Consider the following 18,978-nt stretch of genomic DNA (forward strand, 5'->3'; position numbering starts at 1 on the left):
CTGTACAATGTCATGAACCTCCGTCCATAGTTCATCAGGCACTCTATCTATCAGATCTAGTCCCTTCAATCTATTTCTCACTTCTACTGTATAGTCATAAGGGATTTGATTTAGATCATACCTGAATGGTCTAGTGGTTTTCTCCACTTTCTTCAATTTCAGTCTGAATTTGGCAATAAGTCAGCTCCCGGTCTTGTTTTTGGTGACTATATAGAGCTTCTCCATCTTTGGCTGCAAAGAATATAATCAATCTGATTTTGGTGTCAACCATCTGGTGAGGTCCATGTGTAGAGTCTTCTCTTGTGTTGTTGGAAGAGGGTGTTTGCTATGACCAGGGTGTTCTCTTGGCAGAACTCTGTTAGCCTTTGCCCTGCTTGCTATATGTGATATAAATCTCTTCTCATTGTATTAATTTTTCTTTTAACTTTGTTGATAGTATTTATTTTTCTGATGCAAAAGTTTATCTTTTTGTCAAAACTCTTTTCCTTTTTTGGCTTCTGTGTTTTATATAATATTAAGTATTCTCCACTGCAAGATTTTAAAATAATTCATTTTATTATTGTCATGAAAGTGACTTTCTCTCAGTCTCCCCAGCTTTAAGCTCTGCATCCAGGGAAATAGTTTGAACGGGGGCAGGGAGGGGATGTGGCTTCACATGGCTGCATGTCACCTCACTTGGCCAGTGAAGCCATCAGGCCCCAGGCTTCCAGGACTCCTTTATAGCCATTCTTTCCAACCTCTCAAAGGGGTCGGAATGTTCAGGCTTCCAGTGTTCGGGTACCCATTTTTTGGGTACCTTTAAGAAGTGGCTCACGTGCCAAAGCCTGTGTGCAGGCTGAGTCTTAGGGATGCCAGGAAACCTCTGAATGCTCCAACCATTGACTGTAACCTTCCAAGCTTTGGGCCTGTCTCATCCATGCCTCAGAGCTTCTTCCTGAATTACAGAAACAGAGAATTTTAGAACCAAGAGAAACCCTAGAGATCATCTAAGTCAGAGTCAATTTTATAGTCAGAGAAACAAGTGAAGTCAAGGATGTGTTGATAGTAAGTGACAGGCCAGGTCCCTTTGGACCAAGCGCTGACCCCTCGCCACTCGCATCATCTCTGAATCAGTTTCCTTGAAGGCTCCCCAAGGATGCTCCTGGGCATCCTGCAGCGTATCACCCATGCTCATTAGACGGAGATGAATGGTAGTGGGTGCTTTATGAACCCCTGGGGATGAGTCTTTGTAGGCTGGGAAAAGTGTCCACAGCTCAGTGTGCCCAGAAAGTCCACTTTGGACATGGATTTGAGCCTGTCTTAGGGAAGAGCAATGGCAGACAGACTGCAGGTCCTCTGAAATGGAACACAGGGGCATACAAGATAGAAGTAGGGTTCACTCTGCTACTGGCTCTTGAGGACCTGCAGGGAGGGGTGGGACAGCACCCCCAGCTACTTGCCAGTGGTTTTGATGACAAAGCGGGCAGGGGCTGAGCCATGGTCAAGTACAGGGGAATCTGTGGTTCTTCACAGGTCAGTGTTCCGAAAACACAGGAGAGGCATTTGTTCTGGACTCTGGGACTCCCGTGGTCAGTCTTCCCTGCCTCCAATGGATACCTGAAGCCAGGAAAGCTACGTAAGCTCCACATCGAATAAGCTGAGCCACCAAAGACTATGGGAGATAGGTTAAGAGCATCAGTAAGCTGGAACTGGCCTTTGGGTTATTTTATGAAGGTTTAGGTGCTTGAATAGGGGTTCCAGACTGGTATGGGGATCTGTTTTAACAGGGAACTAAGTGGGAGAGACAATGAAAAAAAGAAAATTGCAGACTTAGGGTTCTTTTCTTCCAAGAGTAGCATGTCAGGGGACACCGGCTCTGGGAAACTTCCAGTCGGAAGGGTCAGAAGGATGAGAGGAGCCTCACGATGTAAAATCCTACTGACCCTCCTGGCACTTGGTTTATTTTAATTACAATTATAAAGCATGTCCAAACTCTAGCCCCTGACATGTGAAGCAGATAGAATCACCGACAATTTTAAAAACAATCACTCTGAAGGCGGGTGCTAGCATTTGCCTGGTCTGGAATTTGACCAGGTGCCTCCTCTGAGCTCCATGTTGCGGGTTTTGGCCTCCAAACTTCTTGGCTGGTGGCTCTGGTGCCACGCAGCCATGGGCTGCTCACTGGGCATGTAGGACCAGGCACCCTTGGGCTGGAGCTGCTGTGGTCTCTGCCTGCCTTGATCCACATGGCCTGCATGTCCCTTCACTCCACAGGTGCAGTGTGCCCCCCTCTCAGGGCGGCCATGGTGTTGGATGGGCCACACTGATTCGAGAAGATCCGTATCCTTCACTGTGGCTTCCCTGAGCAGAGATGGGGGAAGATGTGCTCTGTGTCCTGGGGGACACAGATGGGGGCAGCCTCCCACTCAACTGGGAGGCTCTAAGCCCCCATGTGCAGCAGCCATGGGCTCTGTCCTCCAAGTGTAGTGTATGCAGGACACATATCCAACAGGGAGATTAGGTCAGCGGAAAGGCAAGACCAGGGTGTGTGTGTGTGTGTGTGTGTGTGTAATGTGTTGTCTTCAAGCCCAGCTCCTCTGCATTAGTGGGTGCCAATGAACTATCTTTTCAGATTAAGCTGGATGAGTTGAGTTTCTGTCACTTGCTCCCCAAATGTTTTGACTCTCTGCCTTGTATCTGAGGAGTGGGTGGGAATTCCTCATCTCCATGGCTAGCCCAAGCTCTTACCTGGAGTTTCTGCACCCCACTCCCCACCTCACTGGTTCCCATTGGGAAACTATTTTCTCCCCATCAGGGAATAAGTTGGACTCACCCACCTCTTCCTCATCCCCTCCCCTTCTCAGGGCTTCAAGGGTCCTGCAGGCCTTGCCTTGGGTTGGCTGAGCTGGTCTCCTGGCCTGCAGTTGCCCCCATGGATGCAGCACAGCCTACGGGATGTGACCCTGAGCTTGTCTGCTGGGCAGTGACTGACTCCTAGCCTGGGCTCCCCAGCCCCAGCCAGAAAGGGGCCCCAGTGGTCAAGCCTCAGCTGCTGCTCAGTCTGGAGGCTGTGTCCTGGCACCTGGATGAGGGTGTGGGGTGCGGCTCCTCCAGGAGCAGCTCTCAGAGGAACCTGTGGGTGGTCCTGGGTGGCACTGTGGTGACAAGGCTGAGTGGCTCCTGAAATGTCCAGACATGTGTCTTGAGGACATAGCAGAAGTGTTTGTATCTCTTCTCACTTCCACCAAGAGACATAAGGGTGTTTAGATCATGTGTTCCAAGGGGTACAAGACTCTGAACCCTCTCACTCAGGTGGGTACCTTGGCCAACAAGGGCTCTGGGTTACAGAAAGGTGGGGCAAATGCAGGCAGATGTTAGGGACCCACAGATATGGGGCCACAGAAACTGTGAATATAGCAAGACTTCCAGCTTGCTATAGCAGTGCCCAGGGTCCCTGTGGAGGGTTGTTACAAGGACCTCACCCTCCGACCATGCCCAGCTTCTCTCCCTCTCCTCTGGCTTCCAGGGACAACATAGCCTCCAGCCACCTCCATCCCCTCCTCCTAGCTTGTGTGGATCCCATCAAATGTAAGCCCCATGGCAAAGAACCCGTCCACGACGAATCAAGGCCGTCCATGCTTTCAAATATTAAATCTGTTCAGAATATTAAATAATTTCCTCTTCAATGATCCCAGTAAATTTAATTAGTGCTTGTTCTCCCAATAGAGTTGTCTCCTGGTTTCAGAGATGTTGCAGTCACGAGTATGGGGGCTCAGATTCTGGCAGTGCGCACGGCTGGACAGTCTCCCCCGACAGCCCCCCTCAGAGGCGGGCATCCTAGTTCATCAGCTGCCACATCCCTGTGGCTGGGTGGAGACACAAGCATTGTCCTCTGCAGGCCGTCCATTCTCTAAGAAGGGGTCCAAGTGAAGTTTGGGTACCAAAAGCCCTTACTGGTTGTGAGGTTATAAAAAGACCGTGGCCCCCACCTTGGGGCTTTTTCTCTCTGGCTCCTTAGATCAGACGCTCTGGGAGAAGCCAGCTTCTGAGACCAAGGCCAGTTTTCTGAGTCTGGGTTATTGAGACTCATTTTCCTTATCTGTAATTTGGGGGCAGTAACACCAACCTCAAGTCATTATTTCAAAGGTTAAATGAGGAAATTGCATGTTGGGTGTGTAGCCCACAGTAGAAATTCAATAAAAATTAATTTTCTTTTATTGCGCTCATGAATCATGAGCTTCAAAAATATTTATTGTGTAATGATGAAACTTCCAGAACTTCAGTTCAAAATAATAAACCCAAGAGGGAGCTCCTCCTGAGAGGACCCAGAGAAAGGGCTAGACTGTATTGCCAAGATGGTCCGTGAGCTTCAAAGAGACATGGGGAACTCCTGACGGCTTGATACCAGCAAGTCAACTCAAAACTTAATTGAAAAGGAAAGTCAAGAGGTTGACCATGGTATTCCCTCAGCTTCTTGGTCAAAGGCACGGGGACCTTTCACCCCCGCAGGTAGAGCCTTGCCTTTATCAGGAACTGTCCTGATTCTTCCTCCTGCTTCGAGCTGGTGCACTGGCAGATAAACTGCCTCTGTAACATTTCTCATCAAAACGTAAAAATACTCCTTATATTTTTCCTGGTTACAAATATGATTGAGATCCAACATAGAAAACTTAGAATATACAATGAAGTTCAAAAAAGAACAATAAAAAATTACCCATTGTTCATCTGTATGGAGGGAATCACTTCCAGCCAAGAGAGTGTGTCCCTGCAGCCTGTTCCAGGGCCTGGAGAGTGTAAGTGGCATTGCACTGCACACTGTTTTAGAAATCTTTCCATTCAAAGCCTTATGAGCACTTTGCGATGGCACCGAATATTCTTCTACAGAAGGACTTTTAATGAGTGCACAAGTTATTTACCAAGCACCCAGGAGTTGCATGTGCAGTTTGTTTTCAGTCTTTTGATGTCATAAGCAATGCTGCAAATGTTCTGGTACATAAATCTTCCAAGATAAACCTTTGCGTTCGTTCCCGAGTTTCTCCTTAGGGTGAATTCCTACGAGTTGAATTGCTGAGTTAAAGGTTAAACACATTTTGGAAGCTTTTGATCCAAGTACCAATCTGCCCTCCAGACAGATGCCCCCTTCGACCCCACCAGCTAGTGCAGGAGAGGGTCACTTCCCAGCAGAAGCACGGAATGCAATCAGCAGTTTCAGAATCGGGCGGGTGGAGAAGCGGAAGTCTGTTTGTGTTTTGATTAGCGTTGCTTTGGTGGCTGGTGAGATTAGACACTTTCGGTGCTTTGGGGTCCTTTTTAAGTCTTCTTTGTGAGTTGCCTCTTCAAGCCCCCTCCTGTTGCAGTCTCATCCAGCATATGTGTCCCCATCTTTGGTGTTTAAAGATGGTGTTGGAGGTGAAGACAGCCATGTTAACATGTGGGAGTGTGGATGAAAATACTGATAGAGGATGGCAAGGCCACTCCGTGGGTGGAGTGTTTCTTCATGTTTTTCTCAAATCGCTTTACCATGTGACATTGTCATTGTGCTGTTTACCCTTCTGCCTCCCAAACTTAGCACCCAGTGCCTGGAGGGCCGCATCAGATCCTTTTCATGCCTGTGAGCCACTGACTGACCGAGAGCTGGGCCCTAGGAAGGTGCTCAAAGAATATATGTTGGATAAATGAATGCATGAGGAATTACTGTCTTTGGGTAAATGGCAAAGTTGTTCATGAAGGCAGCTTAAGACTGCCTGTCCCTTCATGTGACACTTTTGGAACATCCGTGAGTGTTAAGTGGGCAAGCCAAGAAGATGAGGACAGTATGACAGTCCTATTCAAAAAGCGCCAATGCTTTGGAGCAAGAATAGTAGGAAAAATTTGCATTTTATTCATTTAGCATCAAAAAGCACAGGGTTGGGGGAAAAAGAAGTGGCTGCTGGGTGGGCACAGGGTCTCCTTTTGGGGTGATGGAAATGTTTTGGAACTAGATAGGGGTTATTTTTGCACAATATTGTGAATGTGCTAAATAGCACTGAACTGCACACTTTAAAATGGTTAATTCTAGGTTATGTGAATTTCATCTTAGTTTAAAAAAAGGCACAAGGTTTTCCTGGCTGTTCCCTGCTCCCGGCCACTTCAGCCTGATATGTGGTGTGTCACGACTGCCAAAGATTCTGCAGGAAATTGCATTGGTGCACTGGGCCGTTGGTTTGTTGTGTTAGCCCTGAAGTCACAGATCAGAATGAGTCTCACTGTCCAGGGGAGTTGGCGGAGAGATGAGTGGGGAGTGAGCTGGGTTTGCAGAAAGCTGAACAGAGGGCGCATCTGGGTCAAGGGTCAGTGTGGGGTCCAAAGTAATTGGCCAAGGTTGGTTGACCATCCGTAGGCCTGATCTTGTGTTGGGGCAGAGGAGGACCCTCCAGGTTGGGAGCGGCCACAGCCTGACCAAGGAAAGGTCAACACTCCATTTGGAGTCGGGCTCCCCCAGCAGAGCAGGAAGAGGCAAGTGTGTATGGGCTTCTAAATGCTCAGATGATCCCTTTCCTCGGTACTGGGCACTGTGAGGACCCTGGAGCAGGGGAGCTGGCCTGAGAACAAGGCTTCTTATATTAGTCTGCTCCTGAGGGGGTGGTTAATTGAGGGATGGAGGGGTCATTGTTTGATTTTGAAATTTTGCAGCTTGAGAGCCATACCCTTCCTCCCCTGATGCTCTTCCCCCTTGCCAGGTGGGACTTGGCCATGAAGCTCCCGGAAGCAGGGAGGAGACAGGAGGGAAGGAGGCACAAGAGCTATTTTGGAAAAGAATGAGCTTCCAGAGGGGGAGGTAGAAGGAGGGAGATCTCTTGAAACAATAGGCAGCTCACCTCTCTTCCTGCCCCCACGTCTCCTTTGAGCACTGGCACTGCTGATTTGGTCTGGGGCAGCCAGGCTGCTTCAGAGAGAACTGTAGGCTCCCAGCCCTGGAGATGGACTGAGGGTCATGAGGTCTGTCCCTGTACATTAGCATAGAAGCAAACCAAGCCCTGAAGATGCCCACAGAAGGTCCCCATCACACGGGAGGCCAGGCTGAGCTGGGCACCCAGGCCCTCTGTCCTCTGGTCTTGGATTGTCCTCCCCACCAAACGAGATGGGAGCCCACCATCTCATTTCTCAAGAACCGGTCAAGGGGGTGAGGGGGCCTGTGGCCATAGGGCCAGGCTCAGTGAACAGTCCCCGGGGGAGTTAGTGTTTCATTTTCAATGTTCATCTTATTTTGGTAGAAATCTGTCCTAGACATCCCAGGGGGCTGACTGTCCTGAATATGCACACACTGGGGGCCCTGGTCCAACGATTTGGGTACATTGGGCCATTTATTGCCACTGTTGGGAACAAAACAGGAGGCCCAGCCTGGCAGCGGGGGTGCTCCCCTGGATGGGCCAGGAGACCAGGTCTGCTGGGCAGCAGTGGAAGACCTGTGGCCCCAGGGTTGCCACGCCTCACAAAGGTGTCAAAAGTGACATCTGCCCAGTCCACCTCTCAACTTCACTTGGAGATTCAGTGCTGGATGGAGACAAAAATGCAGCTTTAGTTAGGATGTAGATGGGGCTGAGCAGGGAGGGGAAGGAGGAGTGAGAGGTATGGCTGAATTTCAGGACTGGGAACTCTGACTGTTAGGAGAGATAGGGACGTCAACAGGGTGTGTGGGCTGAACTGTCCCCCAGATTCACATGTTGAAGTCCTAACCCCTAGCACCTCAGGACATGCCTGTATTTGGCGGTGGGATCTTTAGAGAGGCAGTTAGGTTAAACTGAGTTCATATGGATGGGCCCTAATCCAACATGACTGGTGTCCTTATCAGAAAAGGTTAGGGCACAGAAGAATGATCACGTGAGGAAACAGGGAGAAGGAACCAGCCCGTCAACACCTTGATCTCGGCCTGCGGCCTGCAGTGTCTGTGCTGCTTTATTTTGGAGAACCAGGGCCACTAACACAGGGAGGAGTGCAATGTGGGCAGCCCTCCCAGGGTGGGTGCCTTGTCCGGAGTCCCCTGGAGCTGGAGGGAGGCGGCTTGCATCCTGCTGTTGCTCTGGTCAGGCAGAAGGCCTCGGAACTGGGAATCTGGCTGGTGGTGGTGACCGGCATCGCCTTTGTTGTTGGGGATGCGATCAGGCGTGTTTGTACAGGACCATGTGTACGGGACACGGAGATAACACGGTGCCCTGAGGTCTCTGGGAGGAAGCATGGAAATTAAGCCACAGTGTAAAAATGTCAGGTTCTAAGAGGCCTACGATCCACCTGAAGTTTTCTTTCCTCTGTTATTTATTCTTCTGCCTCCTTCGGGGTGACTCCCAAGCCACGTCATTAACACATGCCCTGACCTGTAGGATGTATGTGCCATCACATATTTGCCAGAAGCCATGTGACAGCAGCCAGCACCCCATGGGGACTGCAGCCTTTCCTGCCTATGTGAGCTTTCAGTGACTGGGGAGGGGGTGGGCTGCCTTTGGTTTCTAGAGGACATCGATCGGGTCATGTCCCAGTGAAACTGATGTCATTTCAGCCACCCCAACAACTGTCAACTCAGTTCACAGACTAAAAGAAAATTTAAAAATTTGAAGTGATGGACATGAACTAAATTATTTGGCAGTTACTACAATATATACATATATCGGATCATTATGTAGTACACATTAAACTAATATAATGTTATATCAATTTTGTCTTAACAGAACTGGAAGAAAAAAGTTTATGGAAATAGTAAAGGTCTGAATTTTCCATTAAGGCACTCAGTAGATTCCAAACTTTAATGATAAAAGCCATCCAAAGTGATTCAGTGAAGTGTTCTTTCTAACTATGTTAGTTACTTAGATTATTTAATAGTGGTACCCTGAAAATGTACATCCTTACGGCAAGCTACCCACTCAGGCGTGTGGGAGGGCACTGTATTCAGTTACTCACGGGTCTGGACCAGGCTTTCCTATCATGCTTTCAACCCAGGGATGATGCAGACTAAAGGTGAAAAGTTGGATTGAGGGCGCACTCGAATTCAGCGCAACTTCGTCTTAACCATTCAATAATGTGTCAAGATGGCAGAATCAACATAGATGACCATTTGGATTCAATTTAACAGAAATAAGTCGAAACCCCCACCCTCACCTGTTTGGGCATACGCACAGAAACCACGCAGAAGAAACAGACTGGGAACGAGGCAGCCTGTGCTGTAGCGACGGTTAGGACATCTCAGTGGAAACTCCATGTCTAAAGCGGGGAATTACATGTCCTCTTTGCCACCCAGCTGTGGTGGGACTGATGCCGGGACTTGTGCAAAGTCCCGAGATTCAGCAGGACCATGACCGCAGCAGAGTCCGCGTCCTCTTGAAAGGAAGGTTTCCCTGCAGTGCAGGCTCTCCTCTAATGGGGAGGCCGTCATGCGAGGTGGGGAGCGCACCGCCATGGCAGTGCCCAGGCAGAGCTGGGGATGCTATATCTGGGTGCTGTAACAGAGAGAGAGAGACAGGCCGGGCCAGATGATGGCCAACACCTGTCTGCTCTGAAGCTCGTCTGATTTCATTATTAATTCCCCTGGGAGTGGGTTGAATAATGTCCCCCCAAATTCATGCCCACCCAGACCGCAGAATAGGTCCTTATTTGGAAACAGTGTCTTTGCAGATGCAATTATTGAATAGTTAAGATGAAGTTGTGCTGAGTTTGAGTGCGCCCTCAATCCGATGACTGAGATCCTTATAAGAAAGGGAAGAGGATGCAGAGACAAACCCACATGGAGACAGAGGCAGAGACTGGAGCAATGCTGCCACAAGCCAAGGATGCCAAGCACCATCGGCCGCAACCAGAAGCCAGAAGGGAGGCCTGGCATGATTTCTCCCTGGAGCCTTTGATACAGCAGGCTGATACCTTTTCACCTTCAGTACTGTGAGAGAATACATCTCTGTTGTTTTGCAGCCGGTGGTTTTGTGTGATGGGAGCCCCGGGAAGCTGACACACCCTTTTGCTTTCACCCTGGGTTGTCTCTGTGGAGCCTCGGAAAAGGGAAGAAGCTCTCTTGACTTCATCATTGTTTTAAAGACCTTCAAGTCTAATGGAAAATTCTTGTTATTTTTCATGATGCCGCATCCCCCACCTTTTCCTTTTAAAAGTATTTTATGCTCACAACCAACGTTGTACCATCCACAAACATGTTATTGTGAGTGCGGTTTGGATGAAACTGTAAAGAGAGAGCATGTGCTTCCGTCTTGGCCTTGGGAGCACAAAGCCAAGCACAGCAGTGCCTGGGTGCTCCCAGCTCTGCTTCCTCCCTGCTCCTCCACCAGCTCTGGCCATGCATCCCTCTTTCCTTTCTCCTCCTGTCTCCAGTCTCTGAACCTGCTTAATTCACCTCTGACTGAAGGTGATGAAGACAGCGGAATGGGTAAGTCAGTTAAGATTCAAGCACGTTGCCTACACAATTCTAAGCACCTGGATTTGGGGAACATGGGAAACTAGATAGATTTTCCAGCATGCTCCCAGATGCCTCTTATCCTGCAGACACCCTCGGCCTCTTCTCTGTCCTCTGGAAAATCCATCTGTCCAAGCGGATGGGCACGTCTTCGGCTCAGGCAGCCTGTGCCTTCCCTCTGTCCATGACCTTGCTCAGATTCAGCTGAGCACATCCACACAACAGGGACAAGAGTGCTACTTCTGTGGAACAAGCTTAGCACAGACCTTCCCACAGGATCGCCCGGGGTTGCCTAGCAATCTGACAGCACTCTGCCTCAGCAGACACACGCCTCGGATGGATTTTTCCTATTTTTAATTTGTTTTCTGGGTGGGTATTATTGTGCAATCACAGGCAGAGCTCTAAGACGTGGCATGGGTCCCACTCAAAACAAGCAGATCTGAGAAGATCGGGAAGGACCCAGCTGCCCCCGAGCGGGCCACGGCATCTGTTCTGGGAGGCTCTTGGCTCTGACTGCCGCCCCTGGTTATGAAAGTTGGATGGTGCCTGGGAACCCTCTGCTGGCTCCTCTCATGCAATTTCCCAGGCCTTCTCAGCTCTCCCAAAGCAGCCGGGTTACCAAGCAGCCCAAAGAGTGAAATGTGCTCGATGTGGGCCAGGGATCCTGAGCTGCCTGGATCTCCCTCTGACATTTCCCAGCCACGTGGGAGGAGAGATGGGACGATTTGCAAGTGGCTCACCCTCCTTTGGAGAAGATAAATGTCAGAACTGAAAGCAACTGGGTACTGATATAGAGCTGCCTGCTCTTAAATAAAATATCAAGTCTGGAAGTGTGTGTGTGACATTGCAGATGCACCCACCTGCTCCCCTGCATGTGAAATAAGAGGCAGTGTGGTGGGGGGCGGGGGGGGTGGGGGCAGGACTACTGGCGGAGCCAGAGGCGGGGTTCAGTGTCCAGAGCTGCTACCCAGGCATTGGGAGGCCCCCGCAGGGCACCTGGACACGCTGACCTCAGTTGTCTCATCTTTCTGGAGTTGCCTCCAGCTCTGAAATGCCGGGATGATGCCCGCGACAGTGACACCAAGGGAGGGGATGAGATCATCAAGGAAAATAACGTGAAGGGACTGACAGTGGAGTCTCAGGGAAAGCGGGCATTTAAGGAGGAGCAAGGGAACCAAAGGGAGATGCAGAGGGAGCTGCCTCGGGAGGGAAGAACAGAGAGAAAGTTCTAGAAAGGGAGTGGAGAACATGCCACCTGCCTTGTTCCCTGCTGAGAAGGCTGAGGAGCCAGCAGAGGGTTCCCAGGCACCATCCAACTTTCATAACAAGGGGTGACAGAGCCAAGAGCCTCCCAGAACAGATGCTGTGGTCTGCTTGGGGGCAACCCCTTGAATGATTCACTGTGTGGAGGAAGGGGCACAGGCCAGTTGGTCTCTAGGGACGCCAGCAGAGCCATTTCCAGGGGGATGTTGGAGAGGAGGTGGGGACCACTTGTGATAAAAGGGAAGGCAATGGCAGGAGAGCATCACTAGGGTTTGTTCTCAAAGGATGGGTGTGGATTGACCACGCTTTTAGGCTAGAGCTCCTCAGAGCAGGGAAAGTGGAAGAGGAGGAAGCCCAAGGGGGCTAGACCAGTATGGGGAGAGGATTTGAAAGGAAAGAGAGCAGCAAGAGGAGTTGAGCATGGATGGAAGATGAGAGGAAAGAAAGCTGCTTAAATCTGAGCCCTCCCTTCTTGGAGAAAAAGAGAACCCTGTCTGTCTGTCTGCCAGGAATCAGGGTCCAGAGCACCGGGAGTGGGCAAAGTTTGGGACCGTTGTTCAGGTGTGAGGGAAGACTGGGAGGCCGGTCCAGCTGTTGGGGCCCCTGTCGAGGCTGGGCGCGTGTTGGGTCCCTCCCCACTGGCTGTGAGCAGAGGCGTGGGCCTGAGCCAGTCAACCTCCACGTTGTCTCTTGTTAAGTTCTTGGATTGGTGTCTCTGACCTCCAAGGTTTCATTGTGACCTATATTTCACAGGATCCAGAGAGATACAAGCCCCGGAGCCCTACAGACTAGAAGCTCTTGCACGGCTGCCCCGCATTTTGTGTGTGAGAATCTTTTCTTAAATTTATTTTTAATTGGAGGATAATTGCTTTACATCGTGTTGGTTTCTGCCATACATCAACAAGAATCAGCCATAGACACACACATGTCCCCTTCCTCTTAAACCTCCCTCCCAGCTCCTATGCTGTCCCACCCCTCTAGGTTGTCACAGATCCCCAGGCTGAGCTCTCTGCACTCTACAACTTCCTGTCAGCTCTCTGCTTTACACATGGTCATGTATCTGAGCCACCAGGGAAGCCCAATGTCTGTATCTCAATGCAACTCTCTCCGTTCATCCCACCCTCTCCTTCCCCTGCTGTGTCTGGAAGTCTGTTCTCTCTGTCTGAGTCTCTCTTCCTGTCCTGCAAATAGGTTCATCAGTACCTTTTTCTAGGCTCCGTATATATGTGTTCATATTTGTTTTTCTCTTTCTGACTTACTTCACTCTGTATAACGCTCTAGGTTCATCCACTTCATATAGTAGGACCTGCGGAACTTTCCCTACCGGGAGATCACTAAGATAAAGAGCACTTCTTCAGAGTATCCTACCACGTCCTGGACTGTGGCCAAAGGAAAGCCCAGATATCCAGCAATGGTGGTGGGGAAATGAAAATATTTACATATTTATATGTAACACAAATATTGGAGTGTGTTTGTGTGTGTGTGCCTATGTGTAGAGAGAGACAGAGACAGAGAGTGAAATATTTATTCTTAGCAAGGAGGTTATGACTGCATTAAGTAACCTTCTCTGTTGGATTAAATGACCAGACAAGGAAGCCTGGTAATAGATGTAAAGTACACTCTCCGATAGCCCACCAGCTGGTCATAAAAGACCGACAGGGACAAAGAAGTCCCTTGTACTGTGTTTTCTTCAAACATATTACTGTTTTAGCGTCGTCTTATGTGCAAGCTGATTAACATAGAGAGCTAGCCATGACATCCTTTCTGTTTGGGGCCACTTTGGGCTGCTACTCACAGAAGCCTGGGAGAAGAGAAGAGAAGAGAAGAGTCTTGGGGATCACAGACTGGCCTCAGCTGCCTGGGAGTTTACTCGAGCCCTTTTTAGGTAGTCAGTGTACTCACTGGCCCTGAATGGACCATGGCATCTGTTCTAGAAAGCTCTTGGCAAGGTCATGGGGCTGCCTGGGAAACAGGTCCATCCCCAGCTGGGATGTCTGGTAGATTGGTGGGGATGGAGAAATAGACGGATCTGAATTTTATGTTTCTTAGCTAACCATGGCCATCCTTCTATTTCTAAGAAAACAAAATAGCACACTTCTGATGGGGGAAATGAATGTCTTCAGCTTATACTGGTGCCATGCTTGCAGAGGAGAGCTGAAACTCTATCGGGACCTGGACCTGTACAGGCCAAGTACGGATAAGAACCTGGCAGGTGCAACTGGCATTAAAAGGGTGGTATGATGTCAGAAGGCATTTGAGTGATGATAGCTCTCAGCAGGTCTATATATCGGACAGTTGAATGTGTCACCACATGCTCTCATCTAGACAGAGATCTCCCTTCTCTCTGATTCTGTGGAATTCCCTTCCTCTCTCCCTCTCTTACTGGATCCATTGTTTCATCTACCCACTGTCATCCTCTTTCATGCTTTACTCCCTTGTTTTATTGTAGCACATCCTCTAATAGCTTCCTGAGAAATGGCACATGGTGGGTAAATTTGTCTGAGACCTTGCACATGCAAACATATTTATTTTAATTTCACATTAGATTGTTCATTTGGCTACATAATGGATTCTAGGCCAGAAAATATTTTCCTTCAACACTTTGAAGGCACTGCTCCATTATCTATTAGCTTCTGCTGTTGTTGAGACCTCTGAAGAAAAGACCTCTGCTCTTTTCTATGAAGCCCAGAAACTTGTGGAGGCCTTTTTCTCTCTTGGGATTCCCTGGTGGGTCCTTGGAATGCGGGAGACCTGGGTTTGATCCCTGGTTCGGGAAGTTCCTCTGGGGAAGGAAATGGCAACCCACTCCAGCATTCTTGTCTGGAAAATCCCATGGATGGAGGAGCCTGCAGGCTATAGTCCATGGGGCCGCAAAGAGTCGGACACAACTGAGCGATTTCACTTTATTATTTTTTTTCTTCAGTGCTTTGCTTTGTGTGATAATATGCCTTGATATGGGTCAATTTCCATCTGCTCTACTGAGAACTTGGAAACTCATTTCTGGGAAATTTATAGAATTAAATAACTCTTTCAGGCAGGATGGAATGGAAAGAAGGGTTGCTTTTGTATGGGTCCTAGGCCGCCTGAACTGGTCATCTAATTCTTTCATCCTTTCTTATTTTTCTCCTCTTTGTCTTTTTGCTTTGCATTCTGGGATAGCTCCTCCCTTCCATCTTCCAACCTGTCTGTTGAGGGTTTTGTTTCTGTTCTCACACGTTTAATTTTCCAGTCCTTTTTTGTTCTCTAAATGTTCTCCTTAAAATAGCATCCTGCTCTTGGTTCCTAAATGCAATATCTTATCTGCTGTCTTTGAGGATATTAAATGTCTATTTCTCCTCCCTGCCTAATGTCTATTTCTTTGAAGTTGTGCACCACACCCCTAGGTCCCCACCTGGGTGGCTCTTTCTCTCAAAAGCTTTCCCCCAATGTCTGGTAATCCTGGGTTGTCTACTCACATTTAGGGGAAGGGATTGCAGAGCTACCCAAAGGTCTGAGGATTGAGTGGGCTTATCCACTGGGGATTCTCTCTAGGGAGATTGGCTCAGGGCTCTGCTTGGAAACAATAAAATTATATCCATAGGTTTCTCCTAAAATCTGCAGGAGGGGGAAGAGACTTTTCTAGCTTCTTGCCTGGAGGATGTTGGTGCTATGGGGGCTGGGTGGGGCTTTTAGCCTTCAGAGTGAAAGACACCCCTCTGTCACCATGCATGGAGTCCCCCAGGCCACAGAGCCCCTGCTTCACCCTCCTCGAAGAATACCCTTCCATGGTGACCAGCCATCCAGTGATCTGGAGTGGGCAACCATCCAGGATCTGAGGCTCTTTTAACAGATCATCACCACTCCTAGCTGCCTTTTTTTTTTTTTTTTTTGCCCACAGTTACCTGTCCCATGGCTCTAAGCCTTTGGAGGTTCTGTTTCTTAGCCCTCCCCATGATGGGGTCAGGACTCAGCTCTGCAAGGCCAAGCACCTCTTGTCCATTTGCCTTCCTGCCTCCCACACTTTGCTGGTGGTTGTCTTTTCTCTGTTCACCAGCTCCTTGGGAGGTTTTCATCTTCAGGAAATCTCTTTTGGTAGTTTTAGTGGGGTTTTCAGAGAGAGTAAAATTAGCTATGTGTGTTCAGTTGTCATTTTAGGCTCTGAGCTAAATCTCCTTTTGCTTCTTTCTTAGTGTTGCAAAGGGCTGTTCCTGGTTCCTCCTTCATGGTCTCATTTTTTTTTTTTTTTTTTAATGAAGCTTCCAAGTCAGAGGTTTGTAAAATTCTGTTCAGTCATATCCCAAGACAGGAATCCCCCCTGGCTGATACTAATATGAGGACATACAGTTTGGCCCTGAGCCCCTTTCCTGGGCAGATCCTCATTCCACAGCAACTGGTGCTGAGAGGCCAAAGTCTCTGAGGCTTGTCATGAGGCTCTAGCCTTGCCAGGGCCTCTCCCTGATGGTGATCCCAATGTGCATATCCTGGGGCTGATCCTGCCACCGACACCAACTTCAATCCATGCGCTCAGGTGTCTGCATGGACCTACAGCATGCTGAGCCCTGGCTGGGTCTGGTGGAGCTTGGGAACAAGATTTGGTGCTGTCTTCCGAGAGCTTCTCTGGAATGATCCAGAGGAGTGACTAGTAAAGATCTTGCCTGGGAAGCAAAAGGCCTGCCTATAAGAAGACAGGCGGGTGATGAGGAGTGAGTGGGCCCAGCCACAAGTTGGAGGCCTGGACCATCTGACAGCAGAGGGCAGAGAAAGCCAATTAGGTCTTTTGAGCAGGGACGTTCTATTTCAAATATGGGGGCTGGGGAGAGTTCAATCAACCAAGCAGCTGCCTTGCTGGTGGACAAGGCATATATCCAGTGTTTAGTTGTAGGGCCAAGAAGCTAACTCGAAATTGTGTAGCATGACTCCCACTGACCAAGACAGATCAGTGACCCAGACAGGGAAAAGGGCCAGAAATTAAAAACATCAAGCTCGTGAGTGGACAGTAGCCACCTGTTGTGGACACTATCTGTCCTTGCTCTGCTGGGAAGGCAGCTGGCAGTGCAGAGCCCTGGGCACAGAGGAGCTGAGTTTATATCCCTCCCTTCACTGTCTCTGAGTCCTACAAGCTCCTAACAAACTCCAGACTCCATGACATGGTCTTTGCCTCACACAGAAAAGCAGAACAGTCAGGTACAAGAAGAAATCTGTTCTAGAAGCAGCATCCAGAAGTAAAAGCAACCTGACACAGGTTTTTCATTTGCTTTTAGCTTGAGAGGGCTTCCCTTGTGGCTCAGCTGGTAAAGAATCTGCCTGCAATACGGGAGACCTGAGTTCGATCCCTGGGTTGGGAAGGTCCCCTGGAGAAGGAAAAGGCTACCCACTCCAGTATTCTGACCTAGAGAATTCCATGGACTGTATAGTTCTTGGAGTCGCAAAGAGTTGGACACAACTGAGCGACTTTCACTTCACTTAGGTTGAGAATGTCTTTGATGGTTCAGCTCACTTCCATCCCTGCTCTCACCCTTCTGGATGATGCTCCAGGCCTGCATCCGATTGTCTTTTGTGTAGAATCAGGAGCAAGGCTTTGCCTAATTCCGTGGTTCTGTTTGGGACAGTCAAGGCCTCCTGCCTGCCTTTGGTGTGACCTCACTGCTCTCCATGGGTCTCATCCTGCCAGCCCAGATGATCCCTACTCCTCTGGCCCTTAGCTTCTGCTTTCCTTCTGCTCCCCCTCCGGAGGATAGAGACCGTCTCAGAACCTACATCAGGGTCCCTTCCCCTGGGGTGGGGGAGCTGGGAGTGGGGACAGGGAATACTTGCTTTTCTGACTTTAGGCAAATTCTTAGCTGACCTCCTACAAGTGACAGCCCCTCTTGCAAGGCCAAGGTGGAAATGTTTGAATCCGTGTGGTTGGTCAGTGTGGACCTACACCCCAGTGGTGACTCTGTGTGGCTGATTATTCACTCTTGGATTCCCAGGAACGCAAGGCAGGGAATTTCAAGCCCCAGTAAGGAGTAGGTGTGTGGGCAAATTGGAAGAGGAGGCCAGGGGGTGCAGACCGGTGGCAGAGGTTGGGGAGCATTCGCCCTCGATGCCCGAGTCCCATTCTTGGGGCCCAAGTCCCATTCCTAGGGATCCCCAGTGTTGTTCTTTCTTGGCCAGGGCCAGGGTGGCAGGAGGGTAAGGGTCTTGGTAGGGGCTGCCCGGCCTCAGGATCGCTGCAGGGAGTGAGGGAGGGAGGAAGCGAGGGGAAGCGGGTCCGGGACCGGAGGGCGGCGCTCGAGGGAAACTGGGCAGCCCCGGGCTTTGGGGTCCTCCGCGCCTCGCCCACCTCTCTCGTGCAGGCTCTGCTCCGGGCCGGAGCTTCGGGCCACAAGGGTGCGTCGGGCCTGCGCTGTCCCCGCCGCGGCCCTCCCCGCCCCGCCGCCCTTCCCGGCCGCGCGGCCGCCCGAGCCCCCTCCCTTGCAGCGCGCTGCGCGCTCCGCCAGGGCCGCCGCCGCCGCCGCGTGCTCCTGCTGTCTCTTCGCTCCAGCCGAGCGAGCCAGAGGAGCCGGCGAGAGGGAGAGAGAAAGGGGGAGGAGAGAGGCGAGAGAAAGAGAGAGAGAGAGGGCGGCAGCGAGGCAAGAGCGAGCGCCGAGCCTCCTAGGACAGCGGCCCCTCCGCGGTCCCAGCCGCTCGCGTGGTCGGAGGAGACGCGGTCGCCGCCGCCGCCTGAGCCCGGCCCCGCGATCTCCTCGCCGCCGGCTCGCCGGTGCCCGCGCGGCCCCGGGACGCCGCTGCCCGCTCGGCGGCCGGGATGCAGCCGGGGCATGGCCGCCGGGCCCCTGTCACCTGCCACGGGGAGCGCTGAGCCCGTGAGTAACCTAGCCCCCGCCGCCCGCGCTTCACCCCTGCGGTGGTCATTACCTTCCCGTTGAGCCGGCTGGGCTCGGGGGTGGGGGTGGGCACGTCCCGGGGAGGGGCGCACCGGACCCCGCAGGGGGAGGCGGGGCTGGTGGGGGCGCGGGGTTGCAGAGCGCGGACGCGGACCGACCCGAGGGCGCTCGGGGAGGGGTGGCGCCCTCGGGGTCAGGGGTCTCCCCGCGGGGTCGGGGCTCTCTGGGTTCCCTCCTGGGCTCGGGTCGCGCGGCACGTGGTCCAGCCCGCGGCCGGAGGGGCGATTTTGTGAATGGGAAGGCCCCGGGGTCGGGCTCCATGGAGACGCCAGGGAGTCCCGCGCACTCGTGGCGTTGATCGTGGCGGCGGTGGTGGTGGCGGCGGTGGCGGCACAGTGCCCGGCGTGGGGAACTCCCTGGCGGGGGGAGGCTGAGCGGGAGGAGATCCCGTCCCCGCGGGGC

The 18,978-nt window shown here is 51.0% G+C and overlaps 1 protein-coding gene and 1 long non-coding RNA gene across 13 annotated transcripts in view; both read left to right on the plus strand.

Moving 5' to 3' along the window:
• Positions 1-11,283, plus strand: part of LOC113877745 — a 126,761-nt gene extending 115,478 nt beyond the window's left edge. For both annotated transcript variants that reach the window (XR_003506802.1, XR_003506803.1), the window contains 3 exons: positions 1,513-1,615; positions 2,254-2,319; positions 9,039-11,283. This is a non-coding gene — a long non-coding RNA (uncharacterized LOC113877745). The remainder of the gene's footprint in view (positions 1-1,512; positions 1,616-2,253; positions 2,320-9,038) is intronic.
• A 6,661-nt stretch (positions 11,284-17,944) lies between these two features.
• Positions 17,945-18,978, plus strand: part of RBFOX3 (RNA binding fox-1 homolog 3) — a 441,600-nt gene continuing 440,566 nt past the window's right edge. For all 11 annotated transcript variants that reach the window (XM_027518175.1, XM_027518182.1, XM_027518177.1 and 8 more), the window contains exon 1: positions 17,945-18,495. The gene's annotated coding sequence lies outside the window, so the exon portion shown is untranslated. The remainder of the gene's footprint in view (positions 18,496-18,978) is intronic.

The sequence above is a fragment of the Bos indicus x Bos taurus genome, chromosome 19, assembly GCF_003369695.1.
Source record: "Bos indicus x Bos taurus breed Angus x Brahman F1 hybrid chromosome 19, Bos_hybrid_MaternalHap_v2.0, whole genome shotgun sequence".
NCBI classification, from domain to species: domain Eukaryota; kingdom Metazoa; phylum Chordata; class Mammalia; order Artiodactyla; family Bovidae; genus Bos; species Bos indicus x Bos taurus.